Source organism: Octodon degus, unplaced genomic scaffold, assembly GCF_000260255.1.
Source record: "Octodon degus isolate 3935 unplaced genomic scaffold, OctDeg1.0 scaffold00009, whole genome shotgun sequence".
NCBI classification, from domain to species: domain Eukaryota; kingdom Metazoa; phylum Chordata; class Mammalia; order Rodentia; family Octodontidae; genus Octodon; species Octodon degus.
The window spans coordinates 17,521,238-17,543,258 of NW_004524585.1; the positions used below are offsets into that span (position 1 = coordinate 17,521,238).

Consider the following 22,021-nt stretch of genomic DNA (forward strand, 5'->3'; position numbering starts at 1 on the left):
AAGAGCGAGTCATTCACACAGTTACAAAAATTACACAATGCGCTATCATAAGAAGAAGAAAATAAAAATTTCTCCTCCTTTTACCTTCTGCATTCAGTTCCCTAGAATGAACTGTTTTTTATGTATTCAAAGGTATACATGTTATGTATTCAAAGTTACGTGGGCAGTTTTTAAAGAATTACAAGTATACAAATGTATATGTAGAAACATTTGCATATGTTACAACCAGAGGAGACATTAATAGAAGCAGTTTGCTAATAAGTTAAAGGAGGTATAATTAAGGGGAAGACATTTTCTATCACTGTCCTAAAGCTAGGAACTAGAATGTGTCCCTATCGGTTGTCTACATTTATCTTATTTATTCATTTATTCATTATGTATTTTAGGACAGGGTCTACAGGGTCTAACTGTGTAGACTAGACTCGTAGTGATCCTCCTGTTTACAACCTCTCAAGTGCTGGGATTACAGGCTTGTGCCACCATGTCCAGTCTCAATTGTTGCTGTCTCAGTGTGCCCTGGGGTGGGACAGGCATGGCAGGCCCAGGGATTGAACTCCTGGCTCCTGCATCTGCTTAAGCAGGCTCTTTAATCTGCTGAGCTATTTGACTAGCTCTGGTTGTCTACACTTAAAAGACAATCTAGATATCTTCTTTTTAAGTTCACAGCTAGTAATCAATGGTCTTATATATGTGCATTAAATGTATGACACAAATATACCGTATGTTCATACCTGTATACCATCAGTACTTCAAAAGCTAAAAGTGAACCTAGATAGCTATTATTGATATCCAAAAAGTCAAGTTTAAGCTCTACATGCTGATCAAACTTAGAAAGTATACATTATATCATGCGTAGTTTAGATACATTTTAGCAACCAAATTTTATATGTTCTCTTTGTGAACCTTTGCTGTTCTTCAAGAAATTTTTATTGTGTTATCATTTTTACTTGAGAACTAGAAAACTAGTTGGATAGAAAATAACTTGCATTTCTTTGCAAGTTCCGTTATGACTACTTTTCATTTTGTTTGTTATTGAATGAATTATATGCACTCTAACATACCATCTCAGTTACTATACATTGAGATTTAAGTACATGACAACAATTAAATACGTACATCAAAGAATCCAGTAGTATTTTAGAATGTTCCTGAGTAATTGATTTTATAAGCTAGGGAACTTCTTGTCATAAACAAGCCCCTAAATTTCAGTGACTAAATAAAATAGAAGTTAGCTCCTGCTCATAGCAAAGTCTAAAGCAGGTTTGTATTTCTGGCCAGTAGACAGATGTCTTCCATGGAGCGATTCAGGGATCTAGGCTTCTCTATGAATCCATAATCCCTTAGGACAGGTGGGGTCTCTGCACCTGGCCCATAATGGGAAAATACTTAATACAATTTTTCAACTGATTAATTGCTCCTAGGAGAATATCAAATTAGACATATGTCTGTAGTTTTAGGGAATAGTCCTTAATCTGAAAGAAAAAAATGTGTATGTAAATTAAAGGTGGTGGTGATAGCAATGAGAAAGAAAAAAATAAAGAAGGGTCATATATTAAAATGAACTGTGGGAATCTTATCAGGAAATCTATTAGGGTTCTTTTCCTTTTCCTCTTCATCCTTTTCCCTCTTCCTTCTCCTTCTCCTCATTCTTCTTCCCTTCCTTCTCCTTCATAAAATAAATTCATACTGTGTAAGAATTTGTGAACCTGGTGTAGAGTCGTGATGGCAACTGGGTGTTGTGGTTCCGCCTGTCACCCTACCACTCTGGGAAGTCAGGGCTGCAGGATCTCAAGAACAGCCTGGTCAGCTCAGCATTTATCAAGAGCTTGTCCCAAAAGCAAAAAGAAAATGTCAAGTGGATGGAGTTTCAACTCACAGCACAGGCCCTGGATTCAGTCTTCTGTGTTGCAAAAAACCAAAATAGCAATAAAACAAACAAAAACAAGCACGACTTGCTTTGCTCAAGATTTAAAACAAATCTTGGGATTTTCCTCTTCTTCTCATGTGCAGGTGACAGTATAGTAATCTGTGTATCCCCATAGAGTTTATTCTGATCACTACTTTAGTTGCAGCTACAGAAGATACCGAGAAGGAAAGGCAGTCTTTTAGAAGGTGGAACCAGGAGATCTTCCTAAAGTATGGAACCTGAGCTTAATAAAAGAAATCCCGCTAGCAATTCTAAGAAGCCCATGATTTCTGCCTAGTGGGATTTCAGGATTGCTACCAGCTAGTGGGCCCGATGTGTTTCTTAACCATGTTGTCTCCAACAGGATTTTTATGTTTGCTATTGTTTCATCACTGTGTATTGAGTGAACGTAGGGCAAATGGATCCACACTTGGAAGTGATTTAGACAATTCACCATCTCTCACAGATAATGGACTTTGAAGAGGGTGACATGAGGACGGGCCTTTGCCTCCTCCCTTGAGAACTGGAACCCGCATGGAAAAAGAAAGGACCGAAGACAGAAGGGGGGACGTTTGGTGAGCAGAAGGAGGAGCTGTAACCTACCGACGCTCGCCCAGCACTCTGTTTGCCTACATTTTCCAACGCGAGTCCTCATTGTGGGGAACAGAGTCCCCGCCAACTCTAGTTAGGCATGCAGCCTAAGGAGAAAGACACAGAATTGGAAGGAAAGGAAAAAATAGAAAAGCCGGACTTGTCTAAGAGAAGTTTTGCTTATTTAAAAATGTATCTGAGAATGACGCAGAAGTTATCATCCACATAGATAGAAAAGTGGTGGATGATATATCTATATCTATAGCATATGCCAGCCACTGTATTAACTCATGATATCTCACAATTAGCTCTCACAGGAGCTCCGAGCTGGTACTATTATCATTCCTATTTCATAGATGAGAAAACTAACAAGGGGTGAAGTTATGCAGGCTTTAAGCACCGTACAGCTTGTGAGTGGCAAAGACGGTAAATGTGACCTCAAGCAGATTCGTAAACAGAGCAGAAGGCAAACTCAGGAAAGGTTCAAGAGCTAAGGTTAGATCACCAGAAGGCTCTGTCTTATAATAATTGGTATGTTTGCCAGGAGAAGTTAGTCAAGGGCAAAAGGTAGCAGAAACTGTGTATTTCCAATTCTGCTTTTTGAATTTGTCTACCTACATGACAGTCATTTGAGGGAAGAGTTTTAAGATAAAATTTGATTCAAGCTATTTTTTTCTTTTTCTCTTTTTGTATTTTGATCACAAACCTAAGTGAAGTATGTTTAACTGAAATACATGGTAGATACCTGATAAATAAAACTTTAAATTCCAAATACTAGTTTAACATTATATACAATTAGTACAGGACTGCAAACTGTACTTAAAAATCACTGTCTGAGTGGCATATTATTCTTTATAACATTTTTTAAGCAAAAAAAGAATAAAATATGGTTTCTTACATTGAGTCTTGTAACTTGGTGACTTCTTTTTCCATAAATTCAGTTTAATTTTTTCATTCCTAGTTTTTTTGCTCTTATTGCTACCAAGCTCTACATGCCATCAAAAATAATAAGGTATTGTTTTTGCTATATTTTGTTATAAGAATCATCAAACTTGAATGTGTCACAGATATTTTCCTTTTCATTGGGCACTATTATTAATTGGGTATCTGAAGTCTTATTTCATTTTTTATTCCAGTGTTAGTTATCTATTAATGTATTATACTAAATCTTTTCCTGTCTTCTTGTTTTAAATTTTAATATTCATATTGTTATAAAATTATGACACACACACACACACACACACACATATATGAAGTTAATGAACTAAAAGAACAATAGCATGTTGCAGTTTTTTTCTGATACTCTCCACTTTAAAAAGACATGCTTATTTTACTGTGTTTTGATAATGGTGTTAGTTGTCCTAATTTTCTCAATAAAAAGCCTGTGTGCGTGGAAAATGGAACTGAACATAGATGGTCGATTAACATAAACCTTTGAGTTTGATGTAGCTTTCCACAAAAGTTCTTAAATTTCACGAAGCACATATTATAGTGCCAGGCACAAATTCTTTTGTCATGCATGCAACTATTCTCATCCTTTTAGGGACAAGAAGAAGTTGCTCCCTGTAAGGTTCACATCAGAATCCCTTTGACAATTAAGAACATCACTTGTGTTAGTTTAGACAAATACTTTTTGTTTCAAAAATCACTTAATTGATGTGACATAATAAGTATCTCATGCCCAGTGGAGCAATCTCATCTTAGCATGTTTTTTTTTTCCTACAGTTCTCACCAGTGTTGTGCAAGAGTTGACTTGTGTAATACCAACAGTATTTTCCAATCCTACGCAACAATGAAATGAACTCAAAGATAGCAATAGCATATAAAATGCCAAACAAGCTAACCCCAATTAACATGGAAATCTTTTGTGATTCACATCCATACTTCAAAAACAAATTATGTACATCATTATTTTGCATTTTATTACTTGGGATAAATCTACCATGAATGAAATATTCAAGGAATGTCTTGGAATTTTAAAGGACAAATATAATATTCTCTTGCCTTTTCTGATTATAATTTTTTTACCTACTTATAAAAATTTTGACTGTAGTGAAGATAAGTTTAAAAAGAATTGGAGAACTGAAATTTGAACCTAGAGTGATGGCTTGGTGTTTGGTAATTGGTAACCCTCATGAAAAAATGAGTTTACACATTATGCATCTGGCTGTATTCAGATTATTTTCCTGTTTCCTATGCCTTCAAGCAGTCATTACATAAAATGAAGATTAAAGAGAAAAGATCTTGGATAGGTTTGACATTTTTTAACCCTTGAAGCTAGTTAAAAATAAGCGTTTTGAGTTTTTTTAGTACTGTGTATAAAATAATTATATTTCTTAATAGTTAAAACAAGCAAGAGATGATACAGATAATCTTGATCAAAGGATCATGATGTATTTTGTTTACTTCACCAAATGCAGACAAATGCAGAAATCATAATTCCATGTAAGTAAACATTCTTGGTAGAGTGTCAATTTAAGCTGTCAATATATTTTCAAAAATGAATTTTAAAAAAGCTAAAAGGAATAGAGTGTTACAATAAAGACAGTTTGGAACCATTAACTGCTTGAGTGGTCAGTACCAGCGATAAAGAAGCAGAGAAGAAAATGTATTCATAATGTCTGGAATGCTGAACAGATACTTGCTGATACTGAAAAGTAACACTGAAACTTGTGGGGCGAGATCTGATAATTAATTTCATATGCATATTTAGAGTCTAGAGGTTTATTTTGACCATCTGATAAGATATTGAAAATGATGTTATAGTGTTTGCAGTCACTCCGCATGAAGGACGTAGCTGAGACTCCACTGCCCGCAACGAGCTCTCGCGGAATGCCAGGCTGTCGAGACGTGTAGCTTGCGATCCGTGCTCCGGCAAACTCTGAATGGAATGATTACTAGGAGTGTTGGCTGAACTGTGCATTTTGGTGGGATTTAGAATAGATAACATTGTCTTTCTGGGGGCATTACAAAGGATGAAATCTCCATTAACCTCTTAAGCGCAGAAGGTATAAAAATGCAAATGGGTGTACAATAATAAAGACTAGGAGGAAAGATTCTGCGGCAGTGCCATGCTCTGAATCATCGAGAAACAGAGAGCTGTTCATATCAGGATTTAGGTCTCAATCTCTTTGTTGTGGAAGGGGAGGGATTTTTCAAAAGCGGACACCTGCTCACTCTCTTCCCTCCTCGGGAAGCCCTCTGGCAGTAACACTAGCTACGTGACGACTCGAGCGCGGGCATGCACACGCAGACTTTGGCGACACTTTCCAGCACATATTGCTCTCTGCAGAAGTCTATGCTGTCGTATGGTTGTCCCTGGGTGGCCATCTGTGGCCGTTCTGCAGTGTGTCAGTACTGACAGGGTGCCTCAGATGTTATTTGGAGGGCTGGTGGTTTTCAGTCTCGTCCCTGCACCTTTGGAAGCCAAAGTAGAGACCTAATATAGACAAGAGCTGCCTCGAGGCTCGCAGGGAAGATTCGGGAGTCTGGGTGTTGAGATTCGGGGAAAGCAAGTACTCCCGCACAGCCAGTTTTGCTTAAAGGATGCTGAAAAGCGTAATAAGGAATAAATATGGCTTCTAAGTTTTCTAGTGTGAAAGGCAAATTCTATTTGTTGATTGCAGAACAGCCAGGAATGTTCACAGACACAAACTATCTTTTTTTCTGTCTGTCCTGAGTGAAATAAATTTCCCCATCAAGGGTAATATTCCTTGAGAAGAATGCTTCATCCTCTCTAGGACTACTCTTTGATAACCTATTTATTATGCTGAGGGGAATTATTTTAAGTTAGTATTTATCTTCAGGGAACATAGAAGGAAAAGACAATTGAAGGAAAGACAATTGGAGACACTAGGAATAGAGAAATTTTGGTTAATTTGTACATTTGTTTCCTTCAATTTATTGAGTTATTTGCTCAAGAAATGCTAGATTCTGTAGAGATCTGGAGACTGAAGCTGTTGCTGATATCAATTTCTTGCAATACACAGTATTTAAATAATAGAAACTCAAGTAAAAATCTAGGAACTGACACAAACACAATTCCCCAAACAGGTTGCATACTAAGTTGCTTGCTAGGCATCACCAGTCATACTTTAAAAATGATTCCAACAGTAACTATATCCATTATGATGAACCCACTATCCTAAAGTTTCTCCTTCTATGTGATCAATTAATTCTCATAAGCTTAAAGATATTAGTTCTATTTCATTTGCTTTTACAGAGAGGTTAAATACATTTTCCAGGGTTATAGCACTAATGAGACACAGTGGATGCCTGAGCTTCGCCCAAACAAAATGCAGTAAGAAACAGAAATAAGAGGGAAAACCCACTGGAGCGCTGATCTAAAAGAACAAATAGCTGCACTTTGCAAAGTATGTGAATTGGCCGGTGAGACAGCTCAGTGGTCTAAAGCACCTGCTTAGGCAAGCTTAGGCAGGCGCTGGGGACCATGGTTCCATTCCCGGTACCACACGACACGCCAGCCTTGCCCTCAGGGTGGGCTAAGCCTGAAAAAAATTGCTTTCTTAAAGTATGTGAATGTTTTGAAAGAACTTTTTCTCTCTGAATTTAGAATCATAATTAGGCTCACAGTGAAAGAATGCCCGATGAATCCTCCTGTTGAGGTAACTTTATTCCACCCAGTGGGGTCTGCTCTATTACTGCCACCCAAGCCACAGTCTTCTACATGGAAGAGGCAGACTTTCTCGTAAATGAAATTATAGTGGTCTTTTGATGATATTTGAAGGAAATAAAATATTTACCCCATTTTCATCCCTGTCCCATTATTCTTCTCTCCATTTTTTTTTTCTTCTTTTAGTACTACATTTTTATCTAGAATGGCTATTCTTCATTGGAGTACTGTCTTACAGTTCACATTATTTGATATTAATATAAATTTATTGTTGTTTTCTGACAAGCCTCCGCTTCTAGCACAGTGGTTCATCTTTAGGGTAACATCTGCAGCTGACTTCCACTCCAGGCTATTTGGCGGGTGGAGGGAAAGAAAACATTCCTAGGGTCCTATAATCCAGATCCTCTTAAGATGCTGATCCTTTTAACAACAACTGGAAAGGAGATAGATGTTCCTTTGTGTTTAAAATAGAGCAGGGTACTGGGGAGATGGCTCAGTGGAATAAGCGCTTCCTGGCAAGTGCAAGGGACTGAGTTCAATCCCCGGTTCCACCAAAAAAGAAAAAATAAAATAAAACTGAAAACAGAGCCGTTGGTGACGATCTGGCTATTGGAAGCTGTCCTATCACGGCAGCAAAATCTATAAGGACACATGGAAGGAAGACTGAGAAAAGCCAAGGCCACAAGTGCTGAGAGCTCCCAACAGCATTGTATTACTGCCTGAATGCAGATATCTCTATGTCTTTTTTTTTTTTTTTTTTTTTGGTGGAACCAGGTATTGAACTCAGGCTCTTGCGCTTACCAGGCAAGCACTTCTTCTAGTGAGTCATCTCCCCAGTCCTTCTGTTTTTAAGTTCATGAGTCAAAAAATTCTTCATGTAAAGCAATTTACATTGGTTTTTCTGTTTTACAACTGGAAAATATCTGGTTGAGCTAATGATTTTAGATTTTTGGGAATTTAATAGTACCTAAGCCCACTAGACACAATTATCACAAAAGGATCATATTTGCTAAAATTTCAGAGGAGCACTCAACCAAGCCCAAGAATGCAAAAGAATAAAAATATTCTATTAAACTGATAAGATTCTACACTTGATCTTAGCTATAGAGCTGAAAAATGAGAAGAATCAGGATAATTTATTAATAAAGGTAGAGAAATGGGGAACTCTTGAGTCCAGGCTTCTGGTCAGAGGAAGTAGGACCTAATACAGAATGGTATAACTCTGGATTTACACCTGAGGACAGGGAATCACAAGTTCATTTCAAGTAGCATCTGTGGACTGAACAGAAATCCAATGCATTGCTGATGCACAGGTACATGGGGACACAGTACTGAAGGACCCGCTGAAAAGCTCATTCGCTTCAGCATCTGGCGGTGCTGATTGCTATGACAAGGGATGCCGAGGTTTAGTCTGTGGACAGTGGTGCAAGCCGGTAGGTCGACCAGATGGGTCACACCTGGAAGGCCGCAGAGCACAGAGGGTAGTGCGCACATGACCAAAGGCAGGCAGAGCATGTTTGTTTCTAAGGATAGATATTGAATTGCTCTATATTCTCAGCCAGTCTTATTTTCTAGAGCCTTAATTTCCTCAATTGTAAAATTGAATGCTTAATATCTTATGTGTTGTTATGGAAATTAAATGTGGTAATAGATGTAAAATTTTAGTGCAATGTTTGGCACATGGGAAAGGCTGCCATCATTTTTATTCTTTATCTCATTATTCATGTTATCATAACTATTATGACTGTGAGTCGAACAGGAGAGGAAAATAGCTCTAGCTAACCTTGCTCCATTCTTTCTCATTTTGTTTTATTATATTATTAATTTTGAACACCTGAGATTTTCAAGGTATTGTCTTCTCCATAAAATATATTTGCATAGAAATATCTCTACATAGAAAGCAATTGGTCAGCTGTAAAGCAGCCTAAGCTGGTAAGATGATATCATTGAATACTATTTTATATTGTTTTGTGATTTTTGCTTTTGGTACTCTTATTTGGTTCTCCTGGTTTTAGCTCTCAAAAGTCTTAGGAAACAACAGGGGAGACTTAAAAGTGCAGATTTCTGGGCCTTTCCCTCAACGAGGCTAATTCAAGGACTGGAGTAGGAATGAGATTGAGGTTTTGGACCACAAGCCTTTCTGTGGACTCCCATGCAGGTGAACTGGGATGTCCTTGCAGTGGCACTGCTCTGACATGTACCTAATCTGAAGTCTGCCACAGCCACTGGACCTGCAGTTCCTGCTTGGTCCTGAGGTGGTGCTTGGTGAAGGCTACCGTGAGAGCCGTGGCCCACTGAGCATCGTCATTTCTATTTGTAGCTGAGTGGAGCTGGCAGCAGGCACAGGCTGGCAAGCACTTCCAACACACCCCTTGTCAAAGCACATACTGTTTCTGCAGCTGGCATCTATTCCCTGTACATCCCAATTATAACAGTATTACTGAGACTTATGACAGTCACACATTTCATCACCTTGGGGAACTGGGCAGAGCAGGTTTGCTATGGCATGTATACCCAGTTCTCTCCCTTCCACATATTCATCATTGCTTAGGAATCTTGTTGGTCTTGCTTTGTACTGTTTGCTTCTCCTAACTGGGGATGTTTGGCGCCCAGAACAGGTCAGAGATTATGTATAATCTGCTAACTGGGGAGCTGCAGTTGTGCTTGGTGTAAAACACTGAGTTTTAGAACAATTTTATTATTAAAATAGTCACAGCTGTGACAATGATGAAAATCATCATACTTTGTTATCCTTGTCCTTCGCTGGGTTGAAATGCCTCAGCAAATGATTCCTACTCCTAGATGCACATTGGGGAGTCGATATAGTTTGATGTAACTGTAGGATGCATTTCATACTCTCTCTTACGAAAAGCTATGACTCTGCATAGCTTTTTCCATATATGAGAAATTAAAAGTCTTAGTAAATATACCATTAGGACTAAATGTCTGGATTAGTGATATAAACTGGTCATAAAAATCAGGTAGCAATTTAGTGCACAGAAAAGCATATATTGATTGTAGCCATCATTTTTGTCAATTGGTGCAAATTTATTACATTTTAAAAGATATAATTAAACTAGATATTAAAATAAACTAGCATTTCTCTTCCAAAACTATTCTGACCTATATGTTGGATTGATAAACACTAGTCTTCATAATCTCTTTGTGCTACATGTTATATGTTAGTCATAGCTGGGAAGAACAGTGACTCTTGATAGTAAAATCTGGGTGAACAAGTGGATGATAATCAGTACAAATAATAGGAATGACTGGCTACTTTACCTTTTCTTCTAATTTATTTATTTATTTATTTATTTATTTATTTATTTATTTATTTGGTACAGGGTCTCGCTACACAGCTTGGACTCGTGGGCCTCCTATTTTCAGGCTCCTCAGCACTGGGATTACAGGCATGCGCCACCATGCCCAGATTCAGTTGCTGGCTCAGAGTGCTCCTAGGCGGGGCAGGCACTGCATGTGGTGTCAGGAATCAAACAAACGCTGTCCTCGTGCTTGCCAGGCTGGTGCTTAGACCACCTAGCTACCTCCCCAGCCCGGTAAATGTAAATATTGACATTATTGGCAACATTAGAGACATAGGAGATCTTCCTATGTAAGTCTGTAGCAGAATCTCTTCCTTAAGAGTACAGTTCTATCTTGTAAAAAATGCACAAAAATAATAAAATATCTTATTTGACTGTTCTGCTTCCCATAACTCAAGAGAAATGGATGTATGAATTGGAAGAAATTTTTTTAAATGACCACAACTTTATTGAAGAATGAAAATCCAAATTTATGTGGAGAGGTTCTGAGACAAGGACTACCTTGAATCTAACTTGATTTAGCAATAGGCTTCAAAAACTGTGAAGAGGGGTTGGGAAGATGGCTCAATGGAATAAGTGCTTCCTTGGCAAGTGCAAGGGCATGAATTCAACCCCTGGTTTAAAAAACAGACAAACAAACAAACAAACAAACAAACAAACAAACTGTGAAGAATAATTTGTGTAGAAAGTGATTGATTTTTTTCTCCTACCCTACTTTACCAAGACCAAGAGTAAATGTACCTTAAAATGACCATTGAAAGATTTAGATTCAAAATTGGTGTTCCAGAACAACCCCTAAAGGAAAGAAGGAATGGGGAAGGGCAGAGAGAAAGCTTTAAAGGGCAACAAAACCTCCAGCATTTGTTAGGGTGGCATGTGAGTGGCTGTGCCAGTGTTGGCAAGGCCCCAGTGGTTTCCAAGACTCTAGAATTCTATGACTAATCCTAGTAATACCACGGTGCCCAGGAGGAACAAACAATTGGTGTGAGAGGCTTCTCAGAATTGCCTCAGACACAAAGCTTAAAGGAAATGACAAGGCAGTTCCAGTTTAACTGGGGCCACAGAGAGTAGAGCTGTAAAAGACTGGTGCCACGTACTGATGTGATGTAAATTTTCTGTTGAACTGCCACACAGGCTCAGACAGTGGCATGCCTGAGGAGTCTATTGGTGTGGTCACGAACCAGGAACTCACAAGTGGTCTCCTCCCAAAACTTACACATTTGATGAAGTCATTTCCTACAATATAGTAGGTACCACTCATTTTCTTTTTCCTCTGAAGACACTGATAATTACTTTTCTTCCTTAGAGTTTATTTTGTATCACAATACTGCACATATACTATAAAATTTCCACTTTTAATCATTTTAATTGTACTTAGTAGCATTAAGAACACTCATATTGTTATGTCACCATTATTGACATTAATCTCCGAAATTCATTGTTCTGAACAGGAACTTTGTATCCTTTAAACAATAACTCCCATTCAGCTCCCTGGTACAGTTATTTTTATAATTAATCATATTAAGGAACTATTAATTAGAGGATATATAGTGCTTCTTGAAAATTGGGGAATCTAATTATGGTTATCTTAGGAAATTTTACATTTATTACCAGCTGAATAATATGGTTGTTTATGAGTTCTAGGAGTGGAGGACAAAGACCTAGCACAATATTTAAAAGATATCTGTAAAACAAGGAGCATGTAAAGCTAAAGTGACTCTCTCTACCTCCACAATGTATGCACATCAAAATAATCCAGATTTGGTTGGACATATTTTTTTGTGTGTAACTGTCTAGTGACTTGGGTTAACTAACGTAGTCAACATTGGACTATGGCTAACACAGTCCACAGTATCGCTTATATTATTGAAGTACTGGTTCACGGGTAACAAAAAGATTAATTAATTACAGAAGCTCTTCCACAAATACTGGGCTTCTAATTTATTGTATTTGAGGTTTTTTAATGACGACAGTTCCGGTATGAATTAAAACATTACTAATATTGATGAAAAATATTTAACATTATTTATTTCACTGTAAATTATTGTAAGTACTGTATAACGTAAATGCTTTTGTAAAAATAACAGTACCATTCTTATCTGTGTTTCTTGGCTGTAAAATCTAAACAAATCTAGCCTACCTAACATACACATTCTTCCGTAGAATGTATACAGAAAACTAACAGAAAAGTCAAGACATATTTGACTGTATCAGAGAAGTCCCTTTTCAAGCAAAGTCTGCCATTTTCTTTAAGATAATTTTTATTTATTTAAAAAGGTGTCTGAGGGCTGGCCAGATAGCTCAGCAGATCAAAGTGCCTTCTTAGTCAGAGCACAGGGACCAGGATTTGATCCCCTGGGATGAGCTGAGATGGTGATTGAGACTGGGTGTGGTGGCCCGCACCTGTGATCCCAGTGCTTGGGAGGCTGAGAACAGGAGGATCACTCTGAGTCTGATCTAGTAGTGAGACCCTGAACACCCTGCAGACCTTGTACTAAATGCATTAAATAAATAAATCAATGTCTTTCCTTACTGAGCACGAATACTTCTCCATATCCTTATCGTTCTGTAATTTTGCTATGCTGTGTCTAGATTGGACCTACTTTTAGCTATGCTTTTTATGTTTTAAATACTGGAAAATTTCCACCTATTTTCTTTTCAAATATAATAGTTTATTTCTCATTTTCACTTGGTGGACCGTATTAATTGATTGCTACATTGTGAGTTGACTGAATGTTCTTATTAATTGAATTTCTTTGTGATTATATTAGTACAGAGATTTTATTTTATTTATTTTTTTCATAATTTTATTGAGAAACAAATAGCAATGAGACAATTTCAAATCAAATTGGCAGGACAGTTTCAATAATTAATACATTGCATACATTCTTCCTAATGGTTAAATGCTGTACAAGATGTGGACATGATATCGTATTTACAAACACCATTAGAACAAATCCCTCTGTTCATTAAGAGAATGTAACTATGTATCCTAACCACTTTGAATACACAGATACAAAATGGACATTCATCTGTATCCCCTTAATATAGAGATTTTAAAACATTCAATAAATTCCTTTTAAAATTTCTAACTGGTTCACTTGCATTCAACTGTTCATTAAAGATAAAATTTTGGTTTTATTTTGTTTTTGTTCTTTTCATGCTACTATGAAAGCTGTGAACACACAGCTACATACCTAGACCTTTAAAGAGTATTTTCATTGTGAGTCTGGGTCTTGCTAAATAGCTAAATCACCTACGTTGGGTTCCAACTTGCTATCCTCCTTCCTCACCCTTCCAGAGTAACCTGGGCCTGAGGATTTGCACTAACCTTTTTCAAGTATTGGTTTTATTTCTCACTTTCTTAGGTTTGTGCCCTGGGAGCTATGGAATGGTTTTCCCCAAATTTCTTTTGAGTCATTGTGCTTTCTCATTTGCCTTTCAATCTCTGTGCCCTCCTGACTTCCTGTGCTGTGATTGTGGAGTGGTTCTCTGGGCCTTGGGCCACTGATACTAGATACCTGCTGTTTTCCAAATTTGGAAAGTTCACAGACTTACCTCCTTAGGTCTCATGCAGTGAGGTGCTCTATGAGTGACCTCTCCCTGGCCATCACTCTAGTTTAATAATGCAATAAAAAATGTTAGTTTTCAAAATAAAAAATATTAATTCTTCTCTTTTTTCTAAATATTTTATTCATTTATGTATTTGGTACAGTGTCTTCTCACTATGTAGCTTGGACTTACTTGTAGTGATCCTCTTGTCTCAGCCTCCCCAGTGCTGGGATTATAGGTGGTATAGGCATATGCCACCACACCCAGTTCTGTGGCTGGCACAGCATGCGGTATCAGGGATGGAACCTGGGTCCTTGCATTTGTCGGGCAGATGCCTAGACCACTGGGTTACCTCTCCAGCCCTGCTGCTTCTTGATTTTCTACCTAAAACTGAGCAGGTCCAGCTATTGAGCGTCTATTATCTTTTTGAATATGTTTTGCCTTGCAATGAATTTACTTTAAAAATTTACTGCAATTTTTGGATTGGAGGCAGGAAAATTTAAGATGTGATTTCACAATGTTGATTTGCCAATTACCATTTAGATCTTTTTGTAGGCTATCAGGGAAATTAATATTAAAATCTGTTTTTTTTTTTTTTTTTTTCTTTCAGAACCGAAGATTGAACTCAGGCCCTTGTGCTTGCCAGGGAAGCACCTATTCCACTGAGCCATCTCCCCGGCCCCTAAAATTTTTTTCAACTTAAAGTTTGACTACATTTTTTTTTACCTTAACATTTAATCAATTTGCTTATGCTTTTGGGTGTGCTTTAGCTTGAAAACTGGGATGTTGATCAACTGACTTAGTTCAGGGTCCTTCAGTCTTTAAATGATTATTTGAACAAAGAGATAAAAGAGACATTACTGATCGGGGGCTGTGTGACCTATAAAAGCTGGAGAATTCATAAGTACTGATACAGAGTCTATCATTTTGATATTTGATGTACTTATGCAGAAGCAGCTTTTGCCTAGAATGATTTGGACAACAATCTCAGTTTTCCACTTTGATTTGCTTATGTAGAAAAAAAATCTAGGAGGGAAAAATGGTTGGTGGCATACATGATAAGTATCAAAAATGGAAATAGCTACAATGATCTGTGAAGTTAACACAGTAGGAAAAATGTATAAGTACTTAGCTTACATTTCAAGTGGGTCTGAGCTCTAAGTCACTGACTTTGCAAAGTCTTTTGGTATATTTCCTTTGCTAATGAGTTGTCATAAGTGCTTCATTTCAACAACCAATAATAGTATAAATTATATTATCTTTGTAAGATTCAAAAGCAGTTGCCATTGCTTGAAATATTTAGCCTGGGAATCATTAATAAAAGCTTGTATAATAATTAATTTGTAGTAAGTACAATGAAGTATAAGGATCATTCTTATGAAATAAATTTAAGAGTGATGCTTTGTTAAGCTGCCAAGAAAATTAAAAGTATTCCCCCATAATTGCATGGATGGCATAGAAATCCTTGACAACAGCATACAGCTGTTACACCATTTTAAAATTAAATGTTCAGCCAGATGTCAGCAACTTTGGTGAAAAGAAACTGAAAAATGCTCATGCCCTTCGTTATTTTTCATTAGTAAAAACTCATTTTTACGAAGACATTGTTTTAGTCACTTTCTCGTAAGACACAGTACTCAGCACCTGCAGGTAGCAGAGAAGAGGGATTTATCCTGGCTCACAATGGGCCCACAGTCTGGTAGCTCCGAGGCAGGATGGCATGACACAGGGGCATGTCAGAAAAATAGCTGCTTACCTCGCTGCAACCAGGAAGCCAAGTCCAGGAAGGAGCCGGAAGGGAGGCGCTGTAGAACCATCCCAGCCAGGGCCACAGGACGGCCTCTTCCGCGGGGCTTCATCCCCTAGCAGCAGAACACTGTGCTCCTCCTATGGTCCAGTCACCTTCTGAAGGTCTCACCTATTACTGCATGAGGCTTTAGGGGCACAGCTACATACAAACCATAGCAAATAGAATTAATCCATATCTTACTTAAAGGAAAATTACTCTGTGAAGAGCAAAGGAGGAGAGAAGCAGGCTATGCTTTGCAATTGGTTCACATGCAGAGGATATCTAATCCAAGAGGGGACAGAAAAATAGGCGTTATGGAAACCTTTCTTTTTCTCTCCTTGAAGAAGAGGATGGGGAACTGGTAAAATATTCACGTACACTCCTAGCAGAAAAAATTTGATGCTTTAAGCTTCATTTGACACACTATGAAATTCTACCATGCACAATGGACATTTTTCATAAATTGATTGAACTGAAAGATGCCCTGCCACTGAATGTAGATACTTTTGCCTAGGTTCTGTGCAATATTTTTTTCTGGTACAGTAGATAATTAAAGATTTACAAAGGGATTATGGACACAACTTTCCAAATTAATGTTTCATTAATTATTTTTTAAGTGGGACAATTGCTGAACATGGTTATTTTACAATTTCAATGATTCCCAAGTAGGTTGTATTATAAAATCACTGATATAAAGAGAAAATCTAAGGGAAATATACAGCCATGACTGGTTTAGTAACTCTTGCCCAAACTCGGGCATTTCCGAAGAAATTTGAGAACTCTGTAAACAAATATGATGAATGGGGTCTTATATAGAGATTGGCTCAGATTTTTCATCTTAGTAGTGGGAATGTTAAAAATCTCTCCAATTAATCTTATATCAAGAATAATATTAGCTAAGTAGTTCAGTTTGAAAATCTTCTATACAATATACCTAGGCTCTCTTTTTGAAGCTTTATTTAATGGATACTTGACTTCGAACATCGAAGTCTCAATAGCAATTCCCTAAATGACTTTGATCTATTGAAGGGCATGAACAAGAATTTTTAACCCAAGAAAAACTGAACAAATCGGTTATCACTCTGAATAATAATCATAAAATAATGCTTTACTTACAATAACACAATAATTTCCAGATTGCTAACAGATTGCACTGTTGTGAGGTGCTAATAGATTTTAAATAGTAATCATTTTATTCCAAAATTACGTTCATATATATTATGGAATAAAATATGGGGTAAAGATTTTGTTTCTTGATTTGATGTTGATATATAAACCATAAAACCCAATTTCATATATTTTTCCTTTAAAATTTACTTAGACATGTTTAAGTCATTTAGAAGAGATAATTAGTATACCTAATGTGCTATTATATATTCTGAGAAGTAATACATTATACATATAATTAGAGATACAAAATATTTATCTCCACCTTTCTGTGGAAACCGTTCTTCTGAATTTTTATATAAAGTTTCTGTACATTTAAGTTTATATTATATGTATAGTTTAATACTTCTTCATATGCTACTAAACTGAATGCATGCATCAGCTCACTGTTTTCATTGTTTAATATAAATAATTGAGATTAATATAATTTGATAAATTTACCCTCACTTTCATTTTTTGCACTAGATAAAGGCATCCCCACTGACTAATATCATCTCTTGTATAATGACACCAACCATTTTAATTTTCAGTGTTATAAATAATGGTGTCATAAATAGTCCTATATTAATGGCTTTGTGACCCTATTGAAGTTTACCTGTTAGAAATGGATTTGCTGGGTTGTAGAATATTTTGTTTTCAACTTGGCTAGCAATTGTCAAATGTTTTTCAAATCACTTGCATCAATGTACATCCTCTCTAGCTGTGAATCTTTCTACTTCTCTATATCTTGCCAACTCTTGATACTGCCATATGACTTTTTTCTCAAGGAGTAAATGTGAAACATGGTTCTCTTGCTGTTTTAAGTGATGCTGCTTGCATGGGTGAAAAGATGAGCCCTTTTAAAAATGTGCTGACTGATTGTTACTCATTTTTCCTTTTCCATAAAATGGTTAGTTGATGTTTTCAGTCCTTTTTCTTTTTGGTATTTATCTTTTGCTTATTAATTTGAAAATATTTTTATGTATGGATACGGATTATTTAGTAGTTCAGTATGTTACCTTTTCTGTTCTTGGTTGTGTATTTGGTGCTTTTCATGTAGAATTAGGCTATTTTATATATTTCATATCTTTGATTTTCTTTAAATGAATGTGTAGCATTTTGGAGAACTTCTTTTACTATGCATATTGTCTTTAAGTTTAACTCATTTCATAGCATGTCTCATTTTTTTCTTGTAAATAATATTTCTTTCTGTATCTCCTCATTCATTGAAGAAGACAGTGAGCCTTTCACCTTTTTTGTTAATATACATTTTTTTGTAGATGTATATATTCAATTCTTTTGCACACATACAGCACTTATGAGTATAGTTGTTGAGTTATATAATAAAGGTTAAGTTTTTGAGAAGAACAATTTTTCAAAATACCTCAACAGTTGACATCTTTGTCAAAAATTTTTGAGAGCCTCAAATTTTCCATGTATTCATGAGCACTTGTTACTGTCTTTTCATTACAGCCATCCTAGAGGGTGTGAAGTGATGGCTCATTGTGGCTTTCTTTCAATTCTCTCATTATTCATGATGTTTAACAATTTTTCATGTACTGCCCAGTCATTTGTATATCCTCTTTCATGAACTGTCTCTTTGAATACTTTTTCTAATTTTTCATTTGATTATTCGTCTTTTTATTGAAATTTAGTAGTTCTTTATGTATTTTGATTTGTTTCTTTGTTTTTTGTATTTTAGGGAAAGGTCTACAGGTGTTTAGGATCTCACTACTAGATCAGACTCGTAGTGATCTGCCTGCTTACAGCCTCCCACGAGCTGGGGTTACAGGCGCGTACCACCACACCCAGTCCCAATTGCTGTCTCAGCACGCCCTGGAGGCGGGACTGGCATGGCAGGCCCAGCGATCAAATCCCTGGCCCCTTCGCGTTTTTGCAGGCGTTTTAATCCACTGAGCTATTTGGCTGGCCCCTTTATGTATTTTGAATACATGTCCTTTATTGTGTATAAAGTAAAAGTGTTCGCTTCTGTTTCATTGTTATTGTTATTATGTATATTTGTTAATCTTTTCTTCTGTCCTACTGAGAATAGAGCTGAAAGCATTGGGCATGATGAGCAAGCGCTCTTCTGCTGAGTTACTCTCACCACCCCACAAGTTTTCTTTTTACCTATAAGTAAGTTTTTACCTCCATATGCATATGTGCTGCTGAAGTGAGCACTATATATTTCTCTATAAATTTTAAGGAAAGATTTATTAGTAAAATGACATTGAAATTTTAATCGTCTTAGCATCATATATTTAATAATATGTTCTCTTATCAATGATCTAAAACTCATTTTGAGAGGGTTCTAAATAAAGGACTGTTTTGTAGTAAAAAAACATATATGTATATACAAGATAGGATAGATATACAGCTACTTTCTCTTAGTTCAGTGAGGTTTGTACTAATATTGTTTAGACAAGATATCATGTCTACATCTTGTCCTCTGAATAACTACTATGAAGACAAAAATATGCAATGTATTGTTTATTGTAACTGTCATACTAACCTGTTTTGAAACTTTTTCATTGCTATTTTATTTTTTTCCCATTAAAATGAATACAAGATTAAAAAAATCATTTTGGTTGTAACTCAACTTTCTACATATTCAAAAATCTTGTGCAGGACTTGAAAGTTATGTCAGCTGACTAAGCACCTGCTTAAGTAAGTGCAGGGACCAAGGTTCGATCCCTGGCGCCACATGCTGCACCAGCCTCATCCCTGAGGCATTGGGCCAGCCACTGAGTCTGGACATGGTGGTGCACGTTTGTAATCTCAGTGCTTGGGAGGCTGAAGACAGGAAGATCATTACAAGTCTGAGCTACATAGTGAGACCCTGTGCCAAATACATTAAAAAAAAAATCTGTGTGTCTTTCTTTCTTTCTTTTTTTTCTTTCTTTCTTTTTTTCCTTCTTTCTTTTTTTAAAATATATTTAGGACAGGTTCTACAGGATCTCACTATGTAGATCAGACTCATAGTGATCTTCCTGTTTTAAGCCTTCCAAGTGCTGGGATTATAGGTGCGTGCCACCACGCCCAGTCTCATTTACCATCTCAGCAGGCCCCAGGGGCAGGGCTGGCATGGCACATGGGGGATGGGTGTTTTTCTTTTTTTTCTTGTTCTATCTCTGAATCACCAATTAATTCCGATAGTTTTCTAATATCTAGTACCTGGAAAGTTAATTAAAGTCCTTGTAATTGTTATTTTTGCCATAGACATTTATTCATTCAATCATGTTCTAAGTTTTAACTGTTGACATTTTAGAAAAAAACTTTTTGCAATTTTGGTAAATATCACATTGAGTTTATGAGTTAATGAAGGATTTGACATGTTGATAACCTATTATTGATATCTCTGGCAGTGTTATTATCTTTCTTTGAATTTTTAAATTTCTTATGTTTTTTAACTTTTATAACAATTCAATTACCTGAACATCTGTGTTTTGTCAGATTTAGTGTATACAACTTTAAATCTATGTGGCAATGATGCTTTATTTGAAGCATTAATGATTGTTGTTAGTGGCAAAGAATAAACTTGTTTATTAATTATAAATCCAGTGATCTGATAAATTTGGTAATTCTTGTGTTTATTTTAATGCATTTTCTATAGTCTCTGAAGATAACATTATCATTTGAAATTTCTCATTTTCTAGCCCTTGATTCTAAATTTTTTCTTCTTATGTTCCTGTTCCTGATTATAACCTCTCAAAAATATTGAAAAAACGGTGATAGTAGACATTCATATACTTTGAGTTTAACACAAATTTTTACAAAAATTTATGGTTAAGTATTATATTTGTGAATTTTTGGTAGCTATACTTTACCCAATTAGAAATGCCCAAAGAAAAAAAAAAAAAAGAAAAAGAAATGCTCCATTATTATTGAAAGTTTTCTGAGATAAGGTAGTTGGATCTTATTCACTATTTTGCTGCATAAAGATAAATATGGTTTTCAAATTTGAGAATGATTAAATTATATAAAACAACTTATGTTAAACCATCCTTGAATTCTTGGAAAAAACAGATAAGGCCTAATTTTATTATTATTTTTTAAAGTTTGGAGGATTCACTTTGGGAATTTTGCACCAATATTCATGAATAAACTCTTCTACTACCTGTGTGGCTTTTGTTAACAATCAGACCCCCATGACCGTTACCCATTTGAAAAATATGTGTTTAGATTAGTGTCTTCTTTTCTTGCTGTTTCTCTTGTGCACGTGTGCGTGCGTGTGTGTGTGTGTGTTTGAATTGATCCCAGCACCTCATAAGAGCACTAGTAGGCAAGTTCCCCATCATTTCTGGAGCCCCATAGGTTACGTTTTATAAATTCTTGAGGAGCAAGATGATAAGAATTGTAGTTTCTTAATTTTGAAAACATTTCTTTTTTTAAATGAAACTCATGGCAGTTTTTTCCTTCTTAAATCTCTTTTTAAATCTCACAGAAGCATCTTTTTACATTTTTAAATTTATTTTTTATTTTTTACTTTTTTGGAGGAACCAGGAATTGAACTCGGACCCTTGTGCTTGCCAGGGAAGCGCTTATTCTAATGAGCCATCTCCCTGGCCCCTATTTTACATTTTATAATCTTTTTCTCTCCTATTTCTCCAAGCACTTATTAACTACACAGTTCAATTATTATTCATATATAATTTTCTGATAGTTTATAATGTTATTTTTCTAGTGTTTTTCACATTTTCCTTAAATATAAACTTTTATTCATATTTTCTATTAAAGGTTAGTTTGTATTTGGAAAGTTAATAAATATTTTTAGTTTTGATTTGACTTTTATTAATAAGATTACTTTAAACATTACTTAGTTTTGTGGAAATTCTAAATATCTTCTTAGTCCATCAGTCTTTAAATTTTTGTCATGGGTTTGAGTTTTGGTCTACTCTCTCTGTCTAAAACAATCTTTCCCATCTCAGAGGACTGCTTCCGGACATTTCCTGGTCACCTTTCTTAGGTCACTGATTGACTCACTGAAGTAAGTGTCAAAGGAATTAAACATAGTTTTGGATTTAAAAATCTGATTATTCTATTTTGTTCTGTTCTGCTCTGCTCCATTCCATTCTGTTCCA

General features: G+C 36.1%; 1 pseudogene; it reads right to left on the reverse strand.

Moving 5' to 3' along the window:
* The window catches only part of LOC101573656, a 46,839-nt pseudogene extending 30,975 nt beyond the window's left edge, over positions 1-15,864 (reverse strand).
* Positions 15,865-22,021: the final 6,157 nt, after the last annotated feature.